The sequence below is a fragment of the Podarcis melisellensis genome (assembly GCF_964234715.1).
Source record: "Podarcis melisellensis genome assembly, chromosome: 10".
Lineage (NCBI taxonomy): Eukaryota > Metazoa > Chordata > Lepidosauria > Squamata > Lacertidae > Podarcis > Podarcis melisellensis.
Window position 1 is genome coordinate 44050383 of NC_138542.1, and position 15127 is coordinate 44065509.

Genomic DNA, 15127 nt, shown 5'->3' on the forward strand with positions numbered 1-15127 from the left:
ATGAATCTAAGTTTGGCCTCATTGAGGGCAGTATTTCAATATGAGTAGAAAAATGAGAGTACCCCAAAAAAAATCTCAGAAAAAAGCACTGGAGATGACCATAGACAACCTGTTCTTATAGAAATGTTCATTTTCTAAAATCTGTGTGACATAATGACTGGATATGATTTAAGAATAAGGGGCGTGATTTTGAGGCCAATGTGTGCATATGCAAGATACCAAAATCCTATCAGGCCTATTTCTAAGTCTTTACTGGGGGGTAGAGGTCTGTATTTAATATTCTTTCACTGGCAATAATTTCCAGCATGGTTAGGTTATATAAATTGACAAAATGCAGGATTGGGAGGTTATAGCTGTTTAGTGCTTCTGATTAATAAGCTGTACTGAGAGGTCTCCTGAAACAAAAAACATTCCTTCCCCACAGAACGCAGTAACAGCAGGTTGCACATTCTTGCCAGGGGCAGATTTAGGGCTGTGCGAGCGGGCACCATCTCAAAGCCTGGTAGGCAAGGCATTGGAGTTTGGGAAGGAGGTGTGAGGCTCTGGCAGGGTCCGAGAGTACTCATGCCTTCTTCCCAATGTCTATAACTCCGACATAAATGGAAAATTAATAACCAACCTATTGAGCAAGTAACATCTTTTAGATATCTTGGAATAATTTTTGATGAGAAGGGATCTTGGTGCCATCAGATTAAGAATTCCATTGTAAATGCGCAAAGATCTTCCAGAGCTATCATAAGATTCTTTTACAGAAAAGGAGGTCAATATGTTCCTGCTGCCTCCCAGGTCTTTGTTGCAAAAATACTTCCACAATTGATGTATGGCACCCAGATATTTAATTGTCAAAAACTCAAGTCCCTGGAATCTGTACAAACTAAATTTTACCGCTCCCTACTAGGGTTACCTACCTGTGTCTCCAACACAGCCATCAGGCTGGAGGTAGGTCAACTCCCTATTAATGTCAGGATATGGATCCTGAAGATTCACTTCTGGCTAAAACTCATATTTTTCCCAGTGGGAGTGGCTCCATTGACTCTACTAGACCCGTTCCAGTCTAAATGGAGATTGTGCTTTATGAAAAATTGAAGGGCCTGGGGCTTTCCCCACAAGAACTTATAGCCTCAGGTTTTGAAAAAGCTAAAAGGATGGTGAGCCAGCGAATAGGAGATGTAGAGCTTCAGGACCATATGAGCAAGATAGATAAATATCCAGCTATCCAAGATTATGGAAAAGGGTTTAATCTAACACCATATTTGCTGGATCTACAAATCGCAAAATACAGGCGGGCGTTTACCCGTACCAGATTTGATGTACTGCCATCTGCCTTACTAAAGGGCAGATACGAGGGCACACCCTATGCCAGTGTTTCCCAACCGGTGTTCCGCGGCACACTAGTGTGCCGCCGGACGTTGCCTAGTGTGCCGTGGGAGGGAGGCGGGCGAGCCAGGCTAATCCTCCGACGAGCTCCACCTCCAGACCCATTGCTCAAATCCTTTAACCCAGGAGGGCGGGGAGGGGGGGGGAGAAAGAGAAAAAAGAAAGGGTGGGAAAAAAGAAGGGGAAGAGAAAATATTTTTTAAAAAAAGGAAAGAGGGAAAAAAGCGAGGGATGGAGGAAGGGGAATAAACAGAAGGGGAGGACAATGAAGAGGGGCGGGGCTTGGCAGACAGCAGATAACTGGGGAGGGGGGCGCGGCTGGCGGCGGCTCAAGGCAGGAAGGGAGGAGCTGCCTCGCGGAGAGTCTTGGGCTGCAGAGATTTCCCATTCAGGAGCGCGGGAGGCCACGCCGTGGATGGGAATCTCCTCCTCCTCTTCCTCCTCCTCCTCCAGGAGAGAGGGTGGTCCGCCCCACCGAGTCGGGCGTGCTCAAGCGTGGGAGCCTATAGTTAGAGCTCAGCTCCTTTTCTTGCCTTCCCCGCCTCCCCACGGAGCACATTTTCCTCGCCCCCCCAACCCCCGCATGTAGAATAGAAGCCCTCCAGCCTCCACGGTGCACAAACTCTCCCCTCTGCAACGAAGCGCTTTGTTGCATATCTTTGGTGAGGTTTTTAGGCAGTCTTGGTGCACCTTAAATCAGCGCTAATTGCGCCTGGACGCAGTATTTACTTCCGAGTAGGCCCCCTCCCCCCCGGTAGCACCTGACGTTGCTATTCGTATCATCAGGTTTGTTTGTTGATAATTTAATTGTTTTAAAAGCATCATGCTAAAGAGCTCTCTCCCACCCCCAGACCCTTGGGCAAAACAGAAACACACACATACACAAACACAGAGATTGAGCCCTGCAGGTTTTATGAAATGAATGGATTCTGAATGCCTGTTTCAGTGGCTTGTCCGCCTTAGGCTGCTGGGCCAGACACCTGTTACACGGTGCAGTCCGTAAGCTGTGAGCGCTGCTACCTGCCGCCGAGACCACGTAACGACAGTCTTGAAAGACCTACATTGGCTCCCAGTACCTTTCCGAGCACAATTCAAAGTGTTGGTGCTGACCTTTAAAGCCCTAAGCGGTTTCGGTCCAGTATACCTGAAGTAGCGTCTCCGCCACCATCGTTCAGCCCAGACACTGAGATCCAGTGCCAAGGGCCTTCTGGCAATTCCCTCACTGTGAAAAGTGAGGTTACAGGGAACCAGGCAGAGGGCCTTCTCAGTAGTGGCGCCCGCCCTGTGGAATGCCCTCCCATCAGACATCAAAGAGATAACCATTACCTTCTATGCTGTTACTATTTTTTTATTTTTTTTTACGTAAGTAAAAAGTGACCTTTCCCCATCTGGCATGGTGGTGTGCCTCGAGATTTTTTTCATGAAACAAGTGTGCCTTTGCCCAAAAAAGGTTGGGAAACACTGCCCTATGCTGAACGAGTTTGCCCATGTGGTCTGAAAGAGGTGGAAACGGCTTCACATGTGTTGTTACACTGCGACCTTTACGGGGATATTAGGTCACTGTTTATCTCCCCTATCGTTCAGAAATTTCCAGGTCGATCTGAATCTCAGCGGCTGAAAATCCTACTAGGAGATAAAAACCCAGAAGTAACACTGAAAGTGGCCAAATTTTCTGCGGCTGCGATCAAGCGGAGGGCATTAGCTGTAAAAAAGTAAAAGACTTGACCCCTGGACAAGCCCCCCCATTTTTTTAAGTCTATACATATACTGTAGTGCATATATGTGTATATATGTGTGTGGGGGGGTGTGTGTGTGCATATGTGTATTGCTTTTATGTATAATTTTACAATTTTTAATTGACACCATTATTCCCTTTGTAAACTATTGTTGTTTTTTATGTTTTTTCTGGTCTATGACCGTAATAAATTCATTCATTCATTCATTCATTCATTCATTCAATGTCTAGTTAGTACTTTTGGAAGGAGGTGGATGGGCTCCTCTTCTTCAATCCTAACAAGCCCTCACACCTCCTTCCAAAAGCTGAATGCATCCTTACCTGCCTTTGGGAAGGACTGGGGGAACCAAATTTTGGCCTTGCACGGGGCACCATAGTACCAAGTCTGCCACTGCTCTTGCACATGATCCATCATGATTCTGGGGGACAATAGCAACTTCTAGTAATGCTGCAGGACTAACAGATCTTCCAAAGTTTGGAGGAGTCATTTCTAATGTTGATCAGATGCTGTTATGTTGTTTTAACAGACATTACAATATGATAGTTGCAGGTACATAAGATTAGTGGGGTGGGATAGCAGAAGGCATGGGATAATGGCATGGGCACATGTTGAATAAAATGGAGAGAGTAAACAGTTTGAATTAAATGGCAGAGTTACTTTCAGCAGGGCAGTTATGTTTGGGAGACACAATTCAATTTCTTTAGCTGGTATATCGGACTAACTGTGAAATAACTCCTTAGATAGTCCCCATCAGCTCCACCACTCTGAAAATCATTATCATTCTGCTCTTTCAAGTCTGCCTCACTCTTCGGCAATCTAAGCCTCATGGGGGGAAATTAAACTTATATTTTATTGCCATAATCTTCTCCATCATGTGTAGTTTTATCACGGACCAGCCTGCCTGCCCCCACCTCCCTGCAATGGGTTCCACACAAAGAAAAATGCAAGAAGTTCGTGTCGTTCATGTAAGAGTGCAATGCTTCATTTAGATAGAAGGCTATTTGGGATAAATTCCTGACATATTTTATTTGTCTGTAAAATGCCATGTTCACTTTGGGCACTGATAACTGAAACTAATAATAATAAAGAATAAGAATACACTCAGTCAGTGAGGAGCCAAGGCAGCAGAGGCTACTGACATCTATAAGCAAGTAACCAAACCTGACACACAGTGTGGCAAGGGCAAGATCCCTTCAGAGCAGGAATTAAAATGGTTCATTCTGGAGGACTAGAGAGCATTCTCCCACAAGCTGTTCCTCAATTTTAGAAAGAGGGTGGTACAATTTAGCTAATTTTAGCTGTTCTTTAATGCAACATTTCTTCTTCCCTCCCTTCATCTCCCTTGTCTGTGTGGATGAAAGCCTGGCAAATATCCACACATCTCAAAGGATCCAGGATTCAAGAATCTGACATATGAAATCTTTTATTAGACCAGCTTTTTGGTAGAGTAGCAGGCTTCTGAACCCTGCCTGCTTGATGGCTTCAGACTCTGATATACCCACAGTGCTGGCTCAGTATAAAGTATCAGCTGAAATATGCTGGATCTACTTTGACTCTCTTCTCTTCTGAATCAGCCTTTTCGCCAGTTTCTTTCTTTTTTAATAAATAAATAAATTTAGTTTTATTGATTTCCAATATATAACAACAATTACAAAAAAAGGAAACAGATACCAAAACAAAATCCCAACTTACCCCCTACAGGACAGATTAAGCTAATTAAGTTCACCCAAGTCCAATCTGTAATTTCGGTGGTTGCTATTCTTCAGGGTTATATTTTATAAAAGCATGTTGAAAACACAATGTCAACAAAATCATCTACTATTATTCAATGCATGTAATCTCTTTGTTATTCTTTTCTGATAGAGCAATAGATCATACATTCTGTTTCCAATGAGATACACACAGACGTTCCAATCCTTTCCATTTCTGTGCCTCTAGTAGGCGTGCTGCTACAAAAAGAAAAGTAATTAGTTTGTTGTAAGAAAGGTCAGATTGCCCTTCTTTAAAAATAGTTAAACCCAAACTTGAGGAGCATTCCACATGCTGACCCGTAATTTAGCTTATTTCTGTAAATGTCTTCTGCCAGAAGGGCTTTATATGTTCACATATCCACCACATGTGAAATTTGATTGAGATTTTGATTGAATCCTATACTCATCAGTTCTCATTTCATTTTATCTCCCTCTTTCCCCCTCTACAACTACATACACTTTTAATTACCAAAGGGCTTGGGCCAGAAAACCTGACTCGATTTTCAAGTCAGACCCAAAGTGACTGAAGGTTAGGTAGAACACTATATTGCTTTGTCTTATCTACCAGTGCTGAGTTACAAGATTGATAAATGGCCCTCCTGAAACAAACTAAAGGTTTGCAATTTATTTCAGTGGCTGCATAATTCCTGATAATTTCTCTGTGACCTCCCTGAGAATCACAGAGTAGCTGACATTTGATGGGATTGTATTGTAAAGATCACTTATTACAAGACTAAAGCGAAACTAAGTACAAAGCATGTATATGAATTTTCAAATGTTTTCAAGCAAGAAAGGATTGGGCCCCTGCTCTCATATATGTTGAATGAAACAAACACAGTTTAACAATTGACCAAAAAAAGTAAAATTGTTCTCATGTTCCATACCTAAGACAAATAAGGCTCTCAAATGTGTGAAGGCAGCTCTGTGGATCCAGTTCTGGAGGGGAAAACATGGAGAACCTTTACATGACTGACAAAAAGCTAAAGAGGTCAGGGATACTTGATCAGGAAACAGGGTTTGAATCTCCCCTTTTTGTCATTGGTTGGTTCAGAAAAAGCTGTCTCTCCCCGCCTCCTTTTTTATTTTTAAAGCCAGTGGGGCTAATGCAGCAAGAAGTGTAGCCTCCAAGTCCATAAGGCTACAGCAAACCTATTCTCTAGCTGCACAGGTAGATGTGGAAGAATCTGCATGGCATTTCAGATGAGGCTAGTTACCCATCCATGTGCACTTGTCACACCTTATTCTTGCAACTTGTCAGGTTGTCAGAGTCCTGACTTATCTTTAGCCCGTACCTGTTTCTTGTCAATGCTTGTCCATCTTAGACCTACTTATCTGTTTGCAGGGATAGCACAGGCTACTAAAAGTATGATGTTCTACCATACAAGTTAGAATCTCTCTCTCTCTCTCTCTCTCTCTCTCTCTCTCTCGTGCATGTGTGTCCAGTGCATGCATGAGAAAGAGAGAGAGAGAGAGAGAGAAGATGGTGGGTGGGTGGGCATTAGTTATGTTTCTGTTATCAGTTAATCTATCCTGTAAATAATACCCAAACATTCCTTTAAAATCATGAGGCTTTCAGAGGCTTAGGCTCTATGTATATTATTTTAGTCTGCTGTTGTTTTTTTATTTAATTGTTTTATATATTTTGTAAAGAATTGTTTTATTTTCGTTTTATGGTATCTGCTTCCAGGGAGGGTTTTGCTCTGAAATGCTAGAATGAATGAATGGAATAAATAAATTAGTAGAAACTGTGCTAGCCCACATGACCATAGCTCAGTGTTGCAAAATCAAAATGCCATTGTAAATAAACATGGGCAGTCCGTGCCAGCACCACAGCCAGCTTCTCTGTGTCCTAAACACTACAATGTCTTTGGCTCTTTACTTCATTTAGTCACTAGGTAGTATACTAGGCAAGCCCTAAAAATTCTGCAAAGTTTCATATTCTCTCTACAGCTTCATGTATCTCTTTCCCTTTGTTGCCACTCCAGAGAGAGAGAGAGAGAGAGAGAGAGAGAGAGAGAGAGAGAGAGAGAGAGAGAGAGAGAGAGAGATGCTAAGAAGAATGCATATTTTCTCATGGATAATTTATATAGTAACAGAACCAAAGTTAATCCTTCCTTTCAAGCCTATCCCATGTATGTAATTTACACATAGGAAAATAGATGTTTTGGCAGCAGCTTCCAGGGATTTGAAGAGAAAAGCACTGCTTGTGTCACAGAAATTATAAATGAAATGCCTCCATTTGATAATCTCATTTTTCCCCTGGTCAATTTCAAGATTGTTCTCCATAGAATATTCCCTCACTAGTTATACTCTAAAATGATTCAAGCAGTAGGGCTGCTGCCATTAGAAGATTATCCCACATTCTAATAAAGCACACCCTTAGGAACTGTTGTCTGATAATTCGGACTAAAAAAATTCTGGCTCTCAGATTTATCCTATTATATTAATTACGCTCCTGTAGTTTAGCTTAAACAATTCATTTCACCATATGTTGATTCTGTCCTTCAAAATACCTATCTGTGATTGTCATATCAAGCCACACATACAGCCATCTTTTTGCCAAACCAAAGATGATTAGTTCTCTTAACCTTTTCTTGTAAGCTAGTTTTATTTGGTCTTTCAGATGACAAGCCAGAGAGAATTAAGACAAGTGCCAAACCATTACGGATGGGGTTAGTCCTGTCTGGGTTATATGAGCTGGCACGTAGCAACTGACCTGCTGGAGCAAAATTAACACACACACAAAAGCCATTAAGTGAAACAGCAGGTCACTGTGACACTGCCCAGCTCTGGTGCATAAATACCAAGAGATAGCAACTTGGAAAGCATGCTCTTTCCTCTGTTTTGTCTTGCAGGGCCAAACTGGAACTGCCATGCATATGCCAGGAGGACCGTGCCTTTGGATAAGTAGGAAGCAATGTAATCCTGCTTCTTACTGCCAGGTGGTTGGTGGGGGGACAATCCACCCGGACTCGGCAGGACTCATTTACAGCAGCTGCCACTCTATAATGGAGCAAACTGAGGGCAGAACAAGACGTTACAACAAACGTGAAGCTGCCACCACTCTGTATTTCTTTCTTCCCAGCAATGTATAGCACAAGAAGGGGTGCAATAGGATACCATTGCACCATGTATTTCCTTTTCGCTGTTGATCAGTTATGCGAGGAACAGGAGAATGAAAAACCCACACCATGTTGAATCTCAGAGGTATGAACAGTGATCACACCCTGAGGCCATCCCATGGCTCATTGATTGCTCCAGTCAGGGTCAGACTTTAGAATATAATCCTAGGGCCCTGAACCTCTGGGGCCTCCCAAGGATGTTAGCAAATTATGGGTGCTGATGTCATGATAGAAAACTTGTCCAGCAGCCATCTTGGGCATACCAGGAATGAACCTGGTCACCATATCAGCTCTCCTACTCCTCCATCCCTTAATATGTGCCATTTTTCTCCCTGCGAAAGAAAACGATATAGACTACATTGTTTAGAATATGATGGCTGCTTTATCATGTGCTCGGATGGAGGAGGAGTCCAAGCTGTGAACGACTTTAAAATTACGAATGCTTTGGATTACGAGCTCCGCTAACCTGGAAATAGATGCCCCTTGTTGCAAATTTCGCCCTGGGATGTGAGCGGAAGTCGCGCGTCGGCGGCATGGCAGCAGCAGGAGGCGCCATTAGCAAAAGCAAGCCTCATGTTAAGAATGGTTTCTGGTTACAAACAGACCTCCGGAATGAATTAAGTTCGTAACTGGAGGTACCACTGTAGTGGCAACCTTCCCCAGAACTAATAAAACAATTCTGTTCTTTATGCCATGACCCTCATACAGGGCAGATTGGGATAAAAGAAAGAGGCCTCTCTTGCTGCAGGGGTAGTCATGTCTCCTGCTATGAAACTACTGCATGAATACAGGCTCTTCCCAATATATGGGAAAGCTTTGTTGTTGTTGATTATCTGTATGCCTTGGGGGACAATGGAGGAGTGTGCCTTTGGGGGTGAGGTCAAGCTCTACAGTTGCAGTTCTTGCTGTGGCCGTAGAGACTGATGTGTATGTGAGACGTGTTTTGTTGCAGCAGAAGCCGATAAAGATATCCAGTTGTACTGCTGCAGATGCACCATGGCATTTCTTCCCTCTCTGTTCCTCCCAGCGGTCATTTCTCCTCTGGTCACTTCTATGGATACACGACTTGACTGCCTGTCTCCCAGCACTGCTGTCATCTGCAAGGGATTCCCACATGGAAGGATTGGTGTTGCCAGCCGTTGTGTCACATTTGCAGACATCTTTGTAATGCATATGTGAAAAATATGCATCTGATTAGGGCACCACTCCTTTTAAAACCTGTTAGCCCATTTAATTTTTTTAAAAAAAAATGATTCTCTAAGACTGATTCAGTAAAAACTGCTTAATTTGTGTTCTCTGCAGTCTTTCTAATCTCTTCCCATCTTCCTTTCCCTCCATTTATCTTCAATTTTCCCTCTTGCACACTTTCTCATCACTTCCCTTTCTTCTCTTTCCACTCCCCAGTCTCTTCCTCAGTCCTTTAGTTATAATGATCAGTGAAGAGAAGTTGTCAAGCTGCTGGATATGATATATTTTCACTACAAGTTAGGGCTATGCACTGGACCATGCTGTACCTGTGATTGCATGACAATTCAAGGCTCATTCCTCTTTCCAAGGTCTACTCTGGGTGGCAATTAGAAGGCACAGCCAGCTTCAAAAGGATGGTGTGGCATTTGCTAGCCTCTCCCATGGTACAGAGCAATGCCCTTTTTATAAAGCCACACACAGAGAAAGACACAAAGCCACAATGGCCAGTGACAGCAGCACATTGGGAAAAGGGAGTGGCAAGGGAGAGGCAGAATGCGTTCAAAGGAGTGACATGAAAGTGCAGATTCAGCTGGCCAATGCTGCCTTCTTGTATTGTTCTATCAGGCACCCTCCCTTTTCCTTTTCTCCAGAGAGAGAAATTGAGCTGCCTGTCAAGCTCATTTATGCTCTCCGCTCCAGTCATCTCTCCTAGTAATGTACCTACTTTATTCACTCCCTTCTGCCTGCCTTCAGACACGTACAAAGATGTGCATCCACATTTTTCTTTCTTTGTCTCTTTCACACACACACACACACACACACACACACACACACAGCAAGCATGCTCAGCTTTCCCATTCTTTTCAGAAGGAAGCTTCAACCCTTATTGGCCCTGATCCACTTTTAGATGGGACCGCTTGGTGCAATTCTAGAGACCTGACTTCACTTACAATAAAGTATTCCTATGCCAATGTAAAAAAGAAATTATACAGATGACATGAAGAAAATGTTCCCCCGCCTTACAATCCCTTGTGATTACAGTGAAAAAGTACCATCTTATAAAATCTTGCTTTTAAAATCTTCCTAAAATCAACCCTTACGGTTTATTATTCCTCTGCCCATTCTCCACTGGTTGTACTGTACAAAGCAACCTAAAAGACTATCACATTAGTATCAAGAGGAAAATGTACAATGCCTCCCAGGAAATGCAAAATAATAATCCATCCATTGACCATTCCTGGACTTGAATAATCTGGTGATTACCAAAACAAACAAACAAAAACAAAACAAAAAACAGAATATTAGAAAGAGGGAAGCTGAGGGACCCTTACATGAAAGGGACAAGATAGGCAGTGGAGGGGAGGAAAGCAGAACTGAAGACACTGTTGAGCAGCACCAGTCACCACTGCCTTATCCTATTACAAATGCAAAGGGTGAAGACTACTGGTCAGCTTCTTTTCAAGTAAGGTCCTTACAAAGTTCTATTGTAAATTGCCAGTATTGGCCACACGCATGCAGATACAAGTCCTTTCAAAATAAAAATACAAACTGCTAAAACAAAAAATTGAAGCTCCTATTTACGCTAACATCTCTAACGAAAATTGCTTCACACTTTATGTGGCAACAAACCTAAGGGCAAAATTAGAATGAAAATTCTAGTTATATATATATATATATATATATATATATATATATATATATATATATATATATATATATATGCAGGTTTGGGGGGCCTCGGGTGTCTTCCCGTGTAAAAGTTGGGGTGTCTAGGCGACGCCTAGACACCCCAACTTTTACACGGGAAGACACCCGAGGCCCCCCAAACCTGCATTCCTGTACCCGTGAAAATCTACGAAAGCATATATATATATATATATATATATATATATATATATATATATAGGGATAATTACCTGCAAAAGGATAAGTGCAACTTTTGATTTTAGATTTGTCTGGTATTGTATCCATTCAAGTTGAACAATCTTACATGTTTTTATTAAGTATGTTATTAACCTTATGAAATAATGCATTTCTAAAAGCGGAACATTTTCTACCCTATATCACTTGCCACATATTTACACTTTTTCTTAAAAGCAGCTAGGGGGATCCAACTCAGACAAAGGAGAACAGTACTGGCAGGTGGAGGGCTTACCCAAGCCTGCTTTTTGCCCCAATGGGGAAAACATACGGGAGGGACAGTGGAAGATCAGCCTGTGAACCTCTCCTCACATTCACACCTTAACAGCTCTATGAAAGAAACTGCATGATTAATGTATTTGAAAACATATTTTTGCATTCACCATTTACCTTTTTAGGTGTATATCTAACCATTTATATGTGTGATTGTGACCTTAGGCTACCCAACTGAAACCGAACACTACAAGCAAGTAGGTTTCCTTTGCACAATTTCCACTGCATATTATGGTAATTGATGCAGCCTCAAAACTACAAAACACACGACAGTACCCTTGTGCTACTGCTCTGACCAAATTCAGGACTGACCAGGCAACACACACACAAGGTGAGTGGGAAGCATATTGAGGCTGCAAATAGAAATATGCATCCATACTGCTCTTGTCCTCTAAATAAAGGGCTTCAAATGTCAGAACTGTCAATCCCACAGCTTCTCTGTTGTTAATATCTACATTAAAAAGACAGAAAAGGGAGCAGTCACCTACAGGTTAAGATGAAAGAAAGTCGACAGGTGCAGATCTTGGGATGGAGGGCAAAACTTACAAGAGAACCACTATAAACAAGTTATGACAAATTACTGTAGAAAGGGCATCCTTTTTGGAAAAGAATTACCCAACACTGTAGTGCTCATGAAACAAGCCCAGAAATCCAGTCCTATATTCCATGAAATATAAATCATACCCATTTGCCTATCACTAGTTATTACCCATCGTAAAATGCACCACACTGTTTTATTCCATTCTGAATTAAATTCATTCTGTACTTCCTGTGTAGCACACCATTCTTAAAAAAAATATTTTAGATGTTTTCTCTAAGCCTACTGGTATTCACATCCAGTGAATGTAAATTAAAATAAGGACAAATCGGGTCTGGTAACTGAAATAAAGAGAGGAATGGAAACTGTGACATAACTAGCATTTGTATGCAGCAGGGCACCACTTACAGTATCAAGGCAAAAGTTATTCATGCCATGTTGGTAGAGTTATTCAAAGGCTACATTTCTCAACATGTCCATGCAGAAATCAAGGTCAGCCAGTTGTGAACCCACAGAAACCTGAAAACTGGTTGACGTTGATTTCTGCATAGACATGTCATGGTATGTGGCTATCACAAAACTATGCAGATTACAGCTGGCTCCATTCTCAACAGCAATCATTGAGTTCTACAGAGCAAACTAAACAGGCAGCAATTTGAGATACATTTCAGTCTGACTGTTCTCCTTGGCACTGAGGCAGGGGCAGGCCGAGATCTCTCCTAGTAGTGTCCCTGAGTGTATCCCTATACTTACACCAAATGAGGGCCATATGTATGTAATTTAGAGATAATAGTGTAGTGGAGGCAAAACCCACTCACTACCCCAAGAGTGAACTGCCCAGCCTCTACCAACAAACACCCCACTGGAATATATAATTATTACAAGTTCTCATACATAGGTGTGGGGTGTATGGGGTATTAGGGGAGAAGTAATACCTCCATTGGGGGACACATTATGCTCCTTCTGGGTAGTTTCTCCACCTTTGGTCCCCACCCTGCACTCAGCTCTCTCCCATAGCTCCCAGAAGCTGTCAGCATGTGACAGCGGCCACACCCCGGGAAACGGCTTCAACTAGCCAGCTAAGCCAGGTGAGGGAAGCTGATGGGACTTCCCCTTCATGCGAAGACATGTTCTGGCAGATGGGACAGACAAGACCAATAGTGGGTCCAATGCTCAAGAAGGCCATTTCTGAACATGCTGTAGAGGGAAGTGAGGAGCAGATGAGGCTCATCAACTTGGGAAGGTAGCCCATCTAGGAGAAGAAATACTCTGATCCTAAACCTCTGCTACCTTGTGGGATATCTTTGGGAGAAGCAAAAGCTAAGGAGTAAACCCTACACAAATCTGGAGTGGAGTCCTGAAGATGGTTGGATGGTGCCTTGTGTGCCTCCTTCTGACAAGATGATGCCAAGCATATTGCTATACTTTCTGTTGAACTTCACCAGCATGGCTGAGAAGGGGGTCTTCTTGTCTGGGCAGCCCAGGACCTCCATACACATTGCCCAGGTTTGCATCCTGGTGAGGTCACTTCGATGCCACTAACACAGCAGTTTGACTTCACCCCCAGAGGCTCACTTCATTGTCTCTCAAGACAAATGGATGCCAACAACAATCATACATAGCCAAATGAAATCATTTTGCTATCATAAGTAGCACTTATGGAAACAGAGGGGATCAAGAAGATATGGGACAACATCAGTACTGGCTACTGTGCATAGGATAGGGCAGAAAGCCAACAGTAGGTGGGGCTAGCACCAATGGCAGGCACAGCCAACTAGTTCTAGTTTTGTTTCTGTCCTCCTATCCATTGAGTACTAGGAGGACATCACTGAGACCGAGGAGCAAAGTGACAGCCACTCTTGGACCGCAGGCAGATTGGGATGGCTGAGGGCACACTGAGATTGATGGAGTAGTGCCCCATTTGCCTAAATATTCCAGTCTCTGCTGTCAAGCAATTTAACAATGGAAAGCCAACTAAAAAGGCCATGGCATTTAAGGAGTCGAACAAAATTAATTTAAAGACTGATCAATTTGAAGCATGATCTTCAATGGTGGGCACATAACATAGACTCATCACCAGTAATAGCAACTTCTTTCTCTTCTGAATATATTGGTATTCTGCATTCAGTTGCCACAGTCATTAAAGGCAACTGCTGTAGATTTCAGCAGCTTCGGCAATGCAACGTAATATGCAAGAGAAACTGTTATGTGGCAGTGAGGGACATTAACCCTGGCCCTGATTATTGCTCCCTATATTCTACATACATGTGTGCTATTTGAGCTTCCTTTGCAGCTGCAGTAGCCACTATGTGGGGACCAAAACTTTCATGTGAAACATTTTCCATACATCTGCAGCCACATTGTCAAATAATCTTCTTGCCATGGATGTAATCAAAGATGCATACCAATGTACCAGTACTTGCAAATGCAAGTGGCTGTGAGTGAGTTCTTCCTTTTTACCCTTGCTCTAGTTGGATTGTCTATTTAATTTCATTTATGGGCTTCACATGCTTATTCATTCAAATGTTTGTTTAGCACTTTGTTGTTGCTGTTGTTTATAAAATAAAATAAAATCCCTTTGTTTCAAATGTCACACTGTTCCAAGGGTAGTTGGGAAATGCTATTGAATGGTCACAGAGCTGGCCAATCAGCTCTATATTTCTGTTCCAATAAGGTAAAACAGGGTTCTGCTGAACTTGATCCAAAGGAAAAGGTTATACATCTGTCTAAAAATGTAGTGAGCACATTTCTACAGTAGCGTCATTGCTAAAATTATGTACATCTGTACATACCCTAAGGCAGTAAGTTGCATAGAAACAGGTTAAACTGAATTCGCTGGCAACTAGCTCACACAGTCAAAGGGGCGATGAATAGGTACATACATCTGTGATAAAACTCAGTCACATGCTTCTCTTTTGACAGAAATTTCAAACTTAAAAGAATATATGTTTGGTTGTGCCTTCATTCATTACCTGAGAATACCTGAGTGGCACACCCTGGAAGGAAACTGCTGAGCAAATGCCTCCACACAAAGAGGAGAGGAGAGGAGAGGAGAGGAGAGGAGAGGAGAGGAGAGGAGAGGAGAGGAGAGGAGAGGAGAGGAGAGGAGAGGAGAGGAGAGGAGAGGAGAGGAGAGGAGAGGAGAGGAGAGGAGAGGAGAGGAGAGGAGAGGAGAGGAGAGGAGAGGAAAGGAAAGGAAAGGAAAGGAAAGGAAAGGAAAGG

The 15127-nt window shown here is 42.6% G+C and overlaps 1 protein-coding gene and 1 long non-coding RNA gene across 17 annotated transcripts in view; one reads left to right on the forward strand and one right to left on the reverse strand.

Moving 5' to 3' along the window:
• The window catches only part of GRIN2B (glutamate ionotropic receptor NMDA type subunit 2B), a 284672-nt gene that overhangs the window by 200253 nt on the left and 69292 nt on the right, over positions 1-15127 (reverse strand). The window lies entirely within an intron of this gene.
• The window catches only part of LOC309379451, a 59334-nt gene that overhangs the window by 42964 nt on the left and 1243 nt on the right, over positions 1-15127 (forward strand). Inside the window, exon 3 of one of the 3 annotated variants that reach the window (XR_014172497.1) lies at positions 11533-11698. The exons of 1 other annotated variant lie outside the window; for it this stretch is intronic. This is a non-coding gene — a long non-coding RNA (uncharacterized lncRNA). Of the gene's footprint in view, positions 1-7719; positions 7997-11532; positions 11699-15127 lie in introns of those variants that run through there. One more of the 3 variants, XR_014172499.1, reaches the window with a different exon arrangement.